The sequence below is a fragment of the Dermacentor andersoni genome, chromosome 6, assembly GCF_023375885.2.
Source record: "Dermacentor andersoni chromosome 6, qqDerAnde1_hic_scaffold, whole genome shotgun sequence".
NCBI classification, from domain to species: domain Eukaryota; kingdom Metazoa; phylum Arthropoda; class Arachnida; order Ixodida; family Ixodidae; genus Dermacentor; species Dermacentor andersoni.
In genome coordinates this window covers 75,097,198-75,112,199 of record NC_092819.1, presented here as the reverse complement: position 1 = coordinate 75,112,199, position 15,002 = coordinate 75,097,198, and the positions used below count along the sequence as shown (strand labels likewise).

The following is a 15,002-nucleotide window of genomic DNA, read 5'->3' as shown; positions in this document are numbered from 1 at the left end:
TAAACAGACATGTCCCGTCGCCGTGTTCGTTCACATTCGCTCACAAACTTTAGCCTGATGAAAGGTACACCATGCCAATCCGCACAGGTGCCCCTACATATGAAGATATACTATTCATAAATGCATGGCAAGCGTACTATGACGTGGGGAAAAGAAGTGCCTGAAAAATGTACAGCGCTGCCAAATCTGAAAAAGGATTAACCCTTCTTATTTATTTCGCCAGCGTAATTTCCATGAAACTGTTGGAGTGAAGTGGTGTGTTGTAATTACTTCTTGTTTTCTTTTTGTTTTGTTTTTCGGGGTCAGATCAACAAATACGCTTAACTTTGAGAGCGATTCCCAAAGATCATGAGTAATTGAAATTCTGTAGTAGACTAAACGAAGAATATAAGCATCGGACAAGTGCGAATGTGTAATAATCTTCCCTGCTTCCAAGAATACCTACTATTCCACAAAAAATGGCGAAATCACTTGCCATGGACACATTTTTGTCTTTTCTTGCGTGGCGACTTATGATCTAGAAGAGCTATTTTTTTTTCATCCGCACGGGTTGCCACGTGGCTCATTACAATTGCGGTATAATTTTTAAGATTTACTGAATTTTTTTAGGTCGCATGTCACAGCTAGATGGCACAATTCTTGTCCGTGAGCTGGACTGTTCAAAGAGGCGGGCATTACTGGTGGTAAAAACCAAAACACATTTTAAGTAATTCAGAAAAATTCAGTAATTAACTTCTCAAATAATTGCTTTATGGCACACATTATAATTTACGAATCGCAGCCGGTGATTTCGCAAGACGTTTCTATTTGAAGTGAATTTCCAAGATGGCACAAGTTGCTGGATGTTGTTTCCCAAAGTGTGGGACGAAATACATGGGCGTTCCGGTATACAGAGCATTTTGTTACAAAAGTAAGTGGAAGAGCAGTGCAAAAGTTTGATGGTGCGTGTCCTTAAACTGCTGTTACTGTGGGAATTTATTCCAAGTGGAGACACCTTGCAAACTCACGGGTTAGAATTCGTAAATTTCAACCTGTGCCGTAAAGTAATTCATTATTAAGTTCATTATTTAAGTTTTGTTAATTAGTTGAACATGTGTTTGAATTTCCCGTGCTAGTAATGTCCGCCTCTTAGGATTAGTGCGAGTGTGTGCCGTCGGATTAGGAACTTTCTGGTCCCAGTGATGGAACGTGGTCGCCGGGGAGGGAAGTGTGTGGGCTGTAAGTGAAGAAGGCGAGCGATAGATCTCGTCAGCTGTACTTCTATAGTGATTGTGACCGGGACCCTGCGCCCAGTAGTCCTTGAGGGCGAATTGGGTCCGCGTGTGAGGTGTTTATATACTTTTTATAGCTGCTATCACATAGGCTCTTCAATCGAACAGTTCTAGCATAAGACAGTGTGTGTGCGTGTGCGCGTGCGCGTGTGCGCGTGTGCGTGTGCGTGTGCGTGTGCGTGTGCGGGTGCGTGTGCGTGTGCGTGTGCGCGTGTTTGTGTGCGTGTGTGTGTGTGTGTTTATATAACTGCTAGCAGCTGGCATGTCGAGGTGTGTCAGGCTGATGAAGGCGACCCATCCCCTATCCATCAGAACAACTGCTTAGTGTAGATCACAGAGCGTCTCCTAGCAACACGGATTTGTAGTGCACGAGATGGCCGATTACTTATGAGAAACTGTTGCTGTCCTGCTGGCGATAGACATTTAGCCGTTACTGATGGAACGCACGCTATTGTTTCAGTGAGGGCGCTGCCACATAATCCTATACAGTTAGCTTGCTAGAACGTCCCGCCCTCCTTTCCTTAAGCTTGCGATAGCTGGCCCGCGCAAATCACGTCAACGGGCCCTGAAAAATGGGCTCAGGAACAAGTCGGGCAACCTAGCTAAACTCCGTTGGCGACGACTTGGACTAAGAGACTTTCAGAAATAATGTTTATCCCTCTCTCACACTGAAGTGGCTACCCGACACGCACTTGCCGTACTCCTACTGCGTGTCGTTTAAGGATTTCCAGCACTCCAGGAAAAAAAAGAAACATTGGAGAAGAACGGATCAAATACCACCGGGCAGGAAGGAAGCTGTCGTTTTTTTTTCTTTGTTTTTATAGGGTGTTTTTTTTTTCCTCGAACCCCTGGAAGTGGCTCGAATGTCGAAATTCCGATTAGCCCTGCTTTGCGCATCATATATATTCTATCAAACGCAATTTTCCACTGACTGACAGCTAAACCGTGGGCTATTAATCATCAGCAGAGAGGCTACATTGGGGCTACGTAGGCATTGCCGCGTATACCAACGCATCCAAGATGACAGCTTAACACATTTACAGAACTTACTGTCATTCAGCACGTGGAAACAGGATTCTGTGCTTTCGCCATTCTTATTCCCAGTTTTTATTTATTTATTTATTTATTTATTCATTTATTTACTTATGATACCCTCAAGGTACATTGTTCATTACAGATGGGGGGAGCATAAGCAAAAAACAAAAAAGAGAATGGTAACAACACTTTTGGCATTACAATGCAGAACAAAGACAATTACAACATTCACTTGCAAGGGCATAATCACTTAACTTTATTTTCTATTGTGGCCCTAAAAAGGACAGCATACGTTAAGGGCACTAACGATGGCGATAATTTGTTGCATTCTTCACATGTTTTAGGACAAAATGGATGCGAGCACCTGACTGCGTTACAACGAAGTATGGTGACTTTCTATGGATGGTTCAAGCGGAAAGAAATAAAGGACGCTGGCAGAATCCAACGAGAACGCAGGGTGCTGTTGTGGTAGAAAATTTGCGAAAGAGTGAAAGACGGGATAGTCTTCTTCGAGAGGATTACGATGGGAGGTGCAAAATGCGCTTCATTTCTGTTACACTGGCGGTTCTGTGGCAGTTATTTGAATTGGACCTATCTGAGCGCCATTGGCCGGCCTCAAGGTATTGAGTTAAAGAAGTATGACCTGGGTCTACGCTGCGCACCAGAAAGACCCCTCGTTTGCCTTTCGATTGCCATATTTTGTTTCTTATTATTCAAAGCGACTGAGTTTGGACGCTTTTGTTTTGCCAGTTTAAAATGAGCGTCGCCAAGCGTTTTTTCTTGTTCAACATGCGTTGCCACATTTCTATGGCTCACCCCTTACAAGTTTTATCTGTGCGCGTCGGTACTACCTTTATGTGGTTATTTGTTTCTTGAGTTCTAAATGTGTGCGTAGTCCATGGGATTCCTTTCTTTTTTCATTGAAGTTGGTCTGCCTTATGCAGTAATAATAATAAAAGAAAACATATGCAACCGCGCAAGGTTGAAGTTCTGGTATTGTTCAATCAATAGCCCTGACTCTGCTCCAAACAGGCTCATGACCGGATTTATGATCACACAAAAATAAATAAAGCAGATGAGGAAGTTTTACCTGAGAGTAGCGACGTCTGTTTTCTTTGATACCGTGATCGTACATGATGAAATCATTGGCACGATATATCTGAAAGAAGTTTTCACTCGCATTTGGTAGCCTCTTAGAAGCTAGCGTCAAGCAAGGCCTATCTCCAATATATTCAATTATTATTAAATTCTGTAGTGTTTTGTGACAAAACGATTATCTGATTATGGGGGCAACGCCGTAGTGTCTGCCGCCGGATTATTTTCGGCCACCTGAAGTTCTATCATAGGCTATTTCAAAGTGCATTTTGTTATCCCGGTTTGTTATTGCGGCTATATGTACAGGCACATGAAATTGTAGAAACGAAAGAAATCGAAAAGAAGTGCACGTGCTTACTCGTCAAACAGAATCGTTCAATCCTATCAGCTTAATTCTTCTCGCTAATTAGAGGCGCGGAGGAAGGAAAAAAACTAAGGAGGGGCGCTGACGTCACACTTCGTGAAGCCTCCGTGACGCCGGACGTTGGCTTTAAGGCCCAACCACAAGGGAAAAAATCTTCGACGGATCTTCGACGTCGGTGGCGACCGGTCTCACACGGTGGCAGCCGGCGCCATTAAGAACAATGCGACTCCGGCTGACGCTATGTGAAGTATAGCAGGCGTGATTACTCAAGCCCCCAATTAAATTTAGGTAAGTTCCAATCCCTCTCAAGATCTCCAGGTCACCAACTCCAGATCACCAAAAGGCAAAATTCACGACATGCCACTAGAAATCCTGAAAACGGCACCGCTCGGCGCTCCAAATCTGGGCGAGCCAGTCTGCAGCTCCGACGTCGGAAGTGGCGATGTCTTTGCCAAAGTCATGTCGTCCGAGTATTGCGCTCTAACTTTGAAGGAAAGTTCGAAATGAACTCCGCAAATTAGACCATGAGGCCGGTCCCCCTACTACATTTGCGCGCTTTTGGGAAAGTAAATCTTCGCACTCTCATCAGTGCACTGCAAGAATACGCAGACGATCACTGGCATCAGACTTTGCGCACATCAGGACACATCGACCTGTGGCCAGCCCACCTGCAGTTCCCGAGAACATGCCGGGGTGCAAGGCAGGGCGCCCCGAGCTTCTCGCTCACCTGAGTTTGCCCGGCGGCAGTCAGTGAACAAAGATAGCGCGGAAGGCGCAAAAGCAGCACACAATAAAATGTTCAAATAAAGCGCCGTACGTCAACACGAAGAGTGCCTTCACACGCTGCTTCCTCGTTTCAAACACAGAAGACTGGTCTGTGTTACGCGCTAGAGCCGCTTATTGTTATAAATGGAATATCACAATACGGTGATTGCCCACGCCTTTCTAGGGCGCGTCACGGTCGTGTCTCCTCTATTGGATGTTGTGTCCATCCACCGTTCCCTCGCGGTACGACGCAAAGTGTTATAAATTGCAAATTATTTTAAAGCACGCTCAGTGCACATCTTGCACGCTGTGTAAATGGTTATGAACGATAATATAGTGCGTAATAAAAGTATACCAAATATTTTTTTCATGTAACGCATTTGTGCAGACAGCGCACTGGATGGAACGGCAAAACGGTAAACAAATGAAAGAAGGTAACAGTGGTTTGACCTTATAACTCCTTTTTCGGTTGTTGATAACGCAATGCCTAAGTGACGAAAACCAAAGAGTGAATCTATATAAACCAAAGAACCTGGAGGAAAGTCGAGGGTTCAAATTTATTTCTTGGTATATACCATTAGCTCATTCATCGGAGGACGTCACCGGAGCTCGCGGGGATTCCGTACTTTGCCCAACTCGGGCCATCCTGCAAATAGCACCCCTGGTCGTGGCTTGAGGAACCGTTTTGCTTTATTGAATAAGCTCAGGACGACCACTCACCGCGGCGGTGTGACGGGCCAAAGCACGCCGACGAGGAGGCCAGCAGAAGACGTTTACATACACTTACTCCTGCTTGAAGTGTATCTTCCTCACGGTGACAAAGCCCTGCAGTAGCCACCGCGAGGTGCCGAACAGTACGCGGGTATGCATGCGGCTAGCGTGCTGACCGGGCCCGCGACGTGCGATCATCGATCGTTTGATGTGGGCTCCGGCGTACGTACTCCTGTCAATCCCTGTTCACTCTTGCACCGCATCAGCCAACCTCCACTACTCTGCGCTCGTCGAGCTCACAGAATGGGTGTCTGTGGTAAGGAGAGTTCGTCCCTTGATTACTCATAGCCACCGCTTCTTTCCCATCCTTCCGCTCGGTTGTTTGCGTGCAACAAAGCCACAAATGCATCGTCCGCTATGAAAAGCCGGAACGCTGCACAACTACATCACAGTCGGTGATGGCACGTTAACACGAACCCTCCGAAGACGGCAGCGATACTCCGAGATCGTCCTTGGTCCCTGGCGCTATACGTGGCGTACAGCGTTGTATATGTGCGCTCGTTTCACGCTTTTTATTTCTTCGAGTTCCAACTGGCCACAACAACTGTGGGGAGAGAATGGTCTAGCTGACACGTTGGCACAAAAACATGGAGACTAACGCAAACCTGCACACACGGCGCCTCTGCGACGGCACGAAACCTACGGAGCAGCACGTGATTGTGCTGCTCCGTAGGTTTCGTGCCACTGTGCTCCGACAACGTGGCTACTACAGCGAAACATACCACGTGACTACCTCCATACCTTTCTCGTATAGCGCGTGGACGGGTAGGGCCTCTCCTCATTTTGTTTTCCTTCCTCCATGGTTACACACAATTGAGAGCCAAAAGGAGGTATAACATTTGTCAGATGTTTGTTAGTAGATAAATTGTTTAACATTTACCTAACCGAATAGGGCTAAGCCGCACTTTTACAGTACTCATTTTTGCGATCGTCGGAAGTGCGCCCTGCTTGCGAAGAACGATGTCGTAGAATTTTTTTAAAATTAACGTCATGACACTTTTCACGCGCGCCGTCTTTATTTCAATTCTTAGATTCTAATTGCCTTCCCGTAGCAACTACCAGAGTAGCTTTTCCTGCAGTCGTGCCCGTGCACACGTGGACTAACAGGTGGATTGTGACGTCAGACTGCGTGTGCCCAAATACCTCGTGGAGAGCTCGGTTGTGTGCAATATATACGCAGAAAAAGCACATGGAAATTCCTATCTAATAGGAGGGAACGACGAAATCGTCCTTCTCAACAAGCACTGCACCATTTCTGACCAGATTTGTTGCATATGAAAGAAAAAGTTCAAATCCAGGCACCGTACGAAGCAGAATTTTTATTTAAGCCTTCAGTTTCTTTAGAAACACCCCTGAAACATTTTGAAAAGCTCAAATACGAAGTGTGCAACTTTGTAGCTCGGCAATGAAAGATGTTAGGACAGTTATTTAAACTGAACCAGATAATACATTTGAAGCGGACAAAATTTGTGCATGATACACCGTTCCGAAATATACCACTTATTTATGAGTCTTACTTTTTCAAAGCCTTCGTAAACATTGTAACGATTCACGTAAGCTGTAAATCGATGCACCAAGTTTGTCCACTTCAGATGCTCTCAGGGATGCAGTTTACAGAACTGCGATGTCAACTTTTGCTAGACAGGTATACATTTGTAAACTACGTACTTCAATATTTTTTAACGTCGGAAATTCGGGAATTTACTTGAACAATTCCATTCCGTAAGTCAAAATCCTTCTTCCTGCAGCCACTATAGAATGCAACTTTCTCAAACGTAACATAATTTTTTTCTTTGCAATAAAAAAGCATTTTTGCGTTTTGCACGTACTTGAACAAGCAGAATTGGAGCTGGCCATAAGCCATAGCTTCCTCTCATGTCCAACATTTCATAGCTAGAGCACACCTGCGCTAAACCGGTAGCTCACGCAACTCCCTCTAAGTCTGCCTTTTAAAGAGTACCGCTGACACTCTATAATTGAACCTCGACTATTTGCGACAGCGGTTAATCGAAACGATATCTTAAATATTCTGTTTGCCCGTTATGTTTCCGAAGCAGTTTTGCTTCGGAAACATAGAAATGCAAACACATGAGAAACGCAAACTTTTGTGACATTCACTGATACTATTTGAATAAATGGGCGAAATATAAAACCTAGCGGCTATTAGACCCTAAAATATGATTTACGATTCTGAATTACAAGACGAACTCAATGAATGAATACCACCAAATAAAGAAAAATTGAAGCATGAAATGTACACCTATACAATTTCAGCAAAAACAGTTAACACAATTATGTAGGTTTGTCTAAAACAGAGAATTATGGCGTATTAGCACGCAACTTAGTTAAAGTTGCGACATTATTTACGAGAGTTCATCAAAGGTATTGCTCGCAATTTAGTGGTATATTTAAAAGCTATTCCAAGCTTGTGCGTTTTATCTTTAGTTTAGTGCGTTTTAGGTGCCTTTAATGATGCAATTTACAGAACAGTCTTTCGTTGCTAACTTACAAACTTAATGCTTTTTTTGTTTTATGTTTTCTAATTTTGGACGACTTACGTAAAAGAAAAATTATGACTAAAGAGAAAATCTGTTCTCATGAGACGGCGTACAAACTAAGCATTGTCAGATCTAAAAACTTTTTTAAGAAAAAAAAAAGAGACAAGCTTCAATAAAATTGTTTCAATAAATGCCCAATAAAACGCCTTCTCCTTTTTCAAGCTTTGTGATAGCGCTTGCTCGGGTAAATGATCACCTGAAGTTGCATTGTCTTCCCGTCGCGCTTGTATATTGCTTAGCGTGAAATTAATTATCAATGCTTATCTTGAAATCAAATGAACAAACAGCTGCACATGTGCAAGATACGCCTGTTCGGTGCCTGCAAATGCTTTTCACAGGGCACACAAAAGTTGGACGAATACGATTATTACGTGACTAAGGTGCACATGACCAATAGCCTAATTTCTATGGCACGGTGCTAAACCGATTCAGGTGGGCTAAAGTGCAATGCTGCCTACCTGGTGGTAATGGTGCAAGTTCTGAACGGTCGTGCCGATTGGGTAGTGGGCCCCGTACATCGGCATTCGCGTCTGAAAGAGATAGCCGATTAGCACAAACCTTCGTTCCTACCGAAGTGCCTAGCACGAAGTTTAACTATAGGCAGCTCATGGCACTCTGTTTTTGATCATGAGGCAGCGTATTCGACTGACGTCTAGTGAGACCACAGAACGAAGAGTTAGATATGCACAAGGGAGTATGATGCTCTTCGCACAATTTGCGAAAGAATGTGCTTGCTGGTAAACATAACTGATGCTATATACTTGCACTGCACGTTTTGCGACAATGAACGGATAGTTACGCAGGCAAAGAACGCAGAAAAGCGCTCCCGAAAGACGTCCCAAATTCTCATTCGCGTTAGATTAAGCTGCGCTAGAGAAAGCATAAACATATTATTTACAACCGGAAAATAAGACAACTTACCGTATTGATCGATTGATCGAATGCTACATTGACTCATTTTTCAGATATTTTTCTTATGCCCTGTTGCAAGCGACAGACTACCGCACGTCGAAGCCACGCAGATTCAGTATCTGTCTCTATCACTGATCTCCACTGTGATTCCGAAAAACCAAAAGCGCTGTCAAACTCTTCCGGGGTGCTATACTGGACACCGTCAAATTCCACCATATAGTCAATTTCTGTAATGGCGGCATTTTGAGCCAATCAGATAGGCCGTAGCAGCCCCTTGGGCCAGCCAGAGCTGACAAGATGACGGAATCATACAATATGACGGTATTTGAAAATGTCCAGAATAGCATCCCCGGACTACTTGGCGCAGTAACACCCGTGCAGAAGCTATATAGGGCCCTGCAGCATTTCCTTCATTGCCACAGAAAGTTGCCCGCGAGTTTAAAGTGACGCAGAAAGAAGTAAAGAGACTGAAAAACAATGATGTGTACCGTGCGTCCGTATTTCTGCATATACAGGCAGTGTAAAAAATTTCGGCATGGGGGTTCCGCGATAAAATTCGATCTTCGCCAAGTTTTAGCTTGCACCCATTAAAACAGTACATCACTATAGCTATGTTGATCGCTTACGCTACATATAACACACCTAGCGAGCTTTAAATTTAGGCAGCGCGCTCAGGCTCCGAAAATATTTAGTTTCTTTTTTTCTCAGATCCCGCATCATGCAAATTTTTGACTCCGTTCGTTCGTTCGTTGGTTCGTCTGCACCCTAAATTGATCGGTTCATAAAAGTCGCCAGACTCGCCATCAATGTTTTCACCAGGTCTTTTCGCTTCTTTACGCGTGTATTTAAAATAATTACGCCTCTCACCAAGTACCAAAAATGTCAAGAGGTCGTTTTCAATGTAGCGGTGACATTTTTGTCTACGCATCATAGGTGTAGGCAAATCGCACTGAATTAGACAAGGAAAGACCGCAGAAACAAAGTACACAAGTCGTTCTGTGGTCGTTCGTTGTCTAACGCGCTCCGATTTACCTAATACTCAAGGCCAACTGGCCTGAAAGTTTCCATTTTAGTGAATGCATACATCTATCGTTCAGCCGTGTAGTTGAGCATATCCTATGCATACACGTCTAGGAAAACTCCGTGTTTCAATGCACATGCAATATTGCACGCCCGTCTCAGTTTTCTGTTCTTGAATCGGCTGGGTCTTTCTACTTGCGCCTTTTCCGGTGCGTTCGACATGTAGTTTGGGAGGGCGGTCAGAGCACTGTAAGAGTCGTGAAAAGCGATAACTACACGAACAATAACTTCAGTATAGCTTCACTTTGGCTTTGTAGCAGAATAGGAGCCTAATTATCGTAACAGCGCTCCTTACGCCTACTTCTTAATTAAGTGCAAGTCCTTCGTTACTCTGTTTATATGTCACCATGCAACTTCACCAACTTGCCAAATTTGCTGCTGCTGTTGTTGGCCACAATAAAATTTTGTTACATTACTAAACCACCTTTGAAGATTAGCAGGAACGCTCAAGAGGGAGAAGTCGGATGTGTCATTAGACTCCTTTATTTTTGTCCTTCGCTCATTGAAAGACAATACGCACGCTTACAAGAGTGTCCTTAGCGTTATTCTATAGGTTCTCGTGATAATTCATGGGATGTAGTTACTGTATATGAAATATTGTACGGCCTATAAACGCGAACAAGTACTGTACTAGTTCATTCTTACAATTTTATTTCTACCTTCCCGTTCTAAAACTCGTTAAATTGTAGCAAACGAACATTTCTGGAGATGATTTATTTATTTCTTGGCGATGGACACATTTTATAATTTATTTTATTTATATAAATGTTTCAACATCAACAGCAGAAACAAAATCCACCAATTTTTTGTTCTCAACTTTTGTGCATTCCCCATTATTTTCTTGCGTCTCGTCGCTTTCAACACTTGTCGCACAGTAGCGCTATTCTTACCTGATTGAACTGAGAAGGACTGCTCAAGAAGGTCAACTCGATAAACGAGGTACAGAGAAGGCCGCCCAGAAGCTGGCATCCAACTGTCACCGCAGGATGTACGTTTACAAATCTTCCTTTTTGTCCAGGGTCCATTAACAGCTGCATCGAGGTGATAAGCACGCGCATTAAGGACACCTTTCTGCCCCCGTTGCGACAACTGTAGTTCTGAGGAACCGGCGGAATAACATTCTTCTAGACTCTAGAACGTTCAAAGAAGAAAGAACGATATGTGAGATGAATAAGGCAGTACTATATCAGAGCGCTTTGTGCGCCGGTAAGTACCCAGTGTGCATGCTAAGCTGGACACAACACTAGCCTTTGCCTATGGGTTCAATCATCTTTGAACAAAGCTTAAATATTCAAGTGAAATTAGGCTTAATTCTATTCAGTTCGAAGCCTTCTGACACTTAGGAGCATATTAGCTACTTTGCATTAGAAATTAATGCGATATCAAGCCCTCGAGCTCTTTTTCGCTTATCTTGAGTCAGTTGGCTCTCTTTTAGAACTTCAGCTGCCATTCGGAACGCAATGCACGCCACATAAAACGCCAGAAACGAGCACAAAACAAGTGGCCCAAGATGACTGACAACTTGGCTGACTGGGTCGCAGTAAGTGGGTGGGTGGACGGACGGACGGACGGAAGGATGGATGGATGGATGGATGGATGGATGGATGGATGGATGGATGGATGGATGGATGGATGGATGGATGGATGGATGGAAAGAAAGAAAGGAAGAAGTCCCAGTTTTGCCATAAAGGCAGACCATCGATTGTGATAGCAAATTAGTAGACAGCTGTACGAAATAACGATAGTAGCTTTATCGGGCGTATAAACTCATAAACCTTCGCTTACTAACTAAATGAACAAGGCTGGTGTTCACGCGCGCATATCTAGTGTATAAATGTAAACACATCTCAGTGGATGAGTGCGTGCGGACACACCCGCTGTCAAAACGCTGGTTTGAGGAAGAGCGGCAGCTGCAACGAGCGCATTGACCTTCGCGCTGCCTCTCGCTTCAACGCGAACTAAGTGGCGAAAACACAACGCACATGAAGCTCGCAGACCTTGGGGCGCCAAGACTGTACCCAATCGCTTTCACGATAGGGCCCGCGCGACCGCACCCTACGCAGCCGCCGCCGGACCAGTACCCTTTCCCCCGGTGCCTTACACGCGGTGGAAGACAGCGCGCTTCCTCCTCGTCTTCCTCCATTGCGCGCGCATTGTCAAGCTGCACTCCTCTGCTCACCCTCGCACGCTTTCACTCGCACCTACAGCACACGGCGCGCGGCCGCGGCATTAACGCACTTGGACTGTATGCGGAACAACACGGTGACGCCAACGGCGATGACGACGGCGGAAATGCGTCTGGAATGTCCATATAATTGCTATCGAAATAAAAAGGACTGGGAGACTGAAACATTTACTGTGGCTGTAATATCTAGCAATGATGCAAGCCGTGACTACAAGGCACTTTTGCTGACTAGCAACACAAACTATGCAGCAAGTACTCGTGTTTGTCCCTCTGTATATCCGAACAGAAAGCTGGATTATGCAATAGATATGATATTTAGTTAAACGTAAACCAAAGTTCCAAGAATTGCGTTCTGAACGACAGTTTGTACGCAGTTCTTTTAAAACTAAATGAATACACAGCAAAGCTAGTAAATTGCTCTGCGCAGTTTATTGAAAAAAAAGCACAGATTTTGCACGGAAGAACACAAGAAACGAAGTGCATGTTTGCAGACTTCGTTTCGTGTCTTGTTCTGTCTACGATCATCTCGGCTTTGGAAATCCAATTAGCTCCTCTACAAACTTGAAGGTAAAACATAGAGGGCATGTAGAAAACATCGAAATGAGATTCCATTGCACAATACAAGTAGGTGATGACGGAATATCCTGCGATGCCAAAGGATCATGCTCCAAATAGTATTTCCGAGACATCTGTGCTACTACACTGCAAATATGAAATCCTAAATACCGTCAAGAAATGCAAATGCGGAGGCGATGCAGGTACTTCAATATCGACTCCAGAACAAGCCGACCTCCTCTATTTGGTGCAGGACAAGGAAGAAAGCAAAGGAAATAGAAATCTACCTGTAGGGAGTAGAATAAAATTTGGTATTGTAAACAAGGCTAGCTTAATAAAGCATTAGGCTGAAGTGCAAGAGCGATAATAACTGGAATGTTCCGGTCAGTTCCGGCTTATAATAGGCCTAGCGCAGTATTGGCTGACAGAACCGGAAGTATTACATACGATCGCAACGGTTTGTTGGCAAGGAAATTTAAAGGGTGCCACACAAACGCACGCGCGCGCGCGCGCGCGCGCGCACACACGCACACACACACACACACACACACACACACACACACACACACACACACACACACACACACACACACACACACACACACACACACACACACACACACACACACACACACACACACACACACACACACACACACACACACACACACACACACACACACACACACACACACACACACACACACACACACACACACACACACACACACACACACACACACACACACACACACACACACACACACACACACACACACACACACACACACACACACACACACACACACACACACACACACACACACACACACACACACACACACACACACACACACACACACACACACACACACACACACACACACACACACACACACACACACACACACACACACACACACACACACACACACACACACACACACACACACACACACACACACACACACACACACACACACACACACACACACACACACACACACACACACACACACACACACACACACACACACACACACACACACACACACACACACACACACACACACACACACACACACACACACACACACACACACACACACACACACACACACACACACACACACACACACACACACACACACACACACACACACACACACACACACACACACACACACACACACACACACACACACACACACACACACACACACACACACACACACACACACACACACACACACACACACACACACACACACACACACACACACACACACACACACACACACACACACACACACACACACACACGCACGCACGCATGCACAAAATAGAAGCAGCGGTGGCATTTTCGGCGAAAAAAAGACGAAATGTGGAAACATTGAAAAATGTGGCACTTTTCTTCGAAGGCATGAAATTCGTTGCGCAGGTGAACAGCCTCCACGACTCACTGGTCCGCGAACGCACAGATATCTACAGCTGATTTCCAGGAGTGGTGGACTATAAGATCAGTTCCCTGACAAACACAGCGTTGAAATCGGGTCACAAAAAAAAGCGTCAGCTTCCTGCGCACATTTTCAACACAGCTAGCTTTTTAGCAGAGGTTCAGGGGCAGTACCTCAAGGAATAAATCGTCCGCTATATATCCTTCTGGCACCGGTCAATACGATGGCGAACATATTAATATCGAAAGCGGTCGACTAATCACGCCAGTTAACACCAGAAGAAAGCTTTATGCATTCTTTTCAAGGTGTAATAATGTCACCTTACAGAGACCCAAAAAAGCGTTTCTATTCACATCCAGTTTTTCGATTACGTGCAGCCAACCCTTCTCAATTAAAGTTAATTCAATGCCTGTTGCGGGCCATGGTACCACGCATGCGACGTCAGCAGCGGCCTATCCGCAGATAGCCGCATGTAGGGAGGTCACGTGGACATTACGTCATTCTGTCCTTTTCTTCGTGGGTGGTTAACATTGAGGAGCAGCAGCAGAGCCTCCGGCGGCAATTTTCCACACGACGGGGTTCTATATGGGCACACAGAAAATTTTGACAGAGTTCTAGACGAACTATCTGTTAATCTAGCTTGACTCGTTATTTTCCTTTAGTGTCTCTCAAACTACCAATAAGTGGCCATACCTTATCGCTTCAATTCGGCAGGCGATAGCAGAACAAAGTTATATTTAGAAACTTTATACTACGGCTGCGGTGCGGCGTTGCAGTATATTTAGGACAGTAAGCACTCACCGTGAGAAGCTGAAGCACCTTCAACAATAAAGGCATGGGAGACCCCATGCTGCCGACATTTGCAATGGGACCATAGGCTACGACGAGGTCGACCTAGAAGGGAAAGCACGCGATTCTGTGAAACGGGACCGATTTGAGACAGGGTGTTACGTG

The 15,002-nt window shown here is 44.9% G+C and overlaps 1 long non-coding RNA gene across 1 annotated transcript; it reads right to left on the bottom strand.

Annotated features, from left to right (window-relative positions):
* Nucleotides 1-8,321: 8,321 nt before the first annotated feature.
* Nucleotides 8,322-14,938, bottom strand: LOC129382370 (uncharacterized). Its single transcript, XR_008610440.1, has 3 exons — nucleotides 14,850-14,938; nucleotides 10,742-10,882; nucleotides 8,322-8,389 (listed from the first exon to the last, which is right to left on the bottom strand). It is a non-coding gene; the product is annotated as an uncharacterized lncRNA (long non-coding RNA).
* Nucleotides 14,939-15,002: the final 64 nt, after the last annotated feature.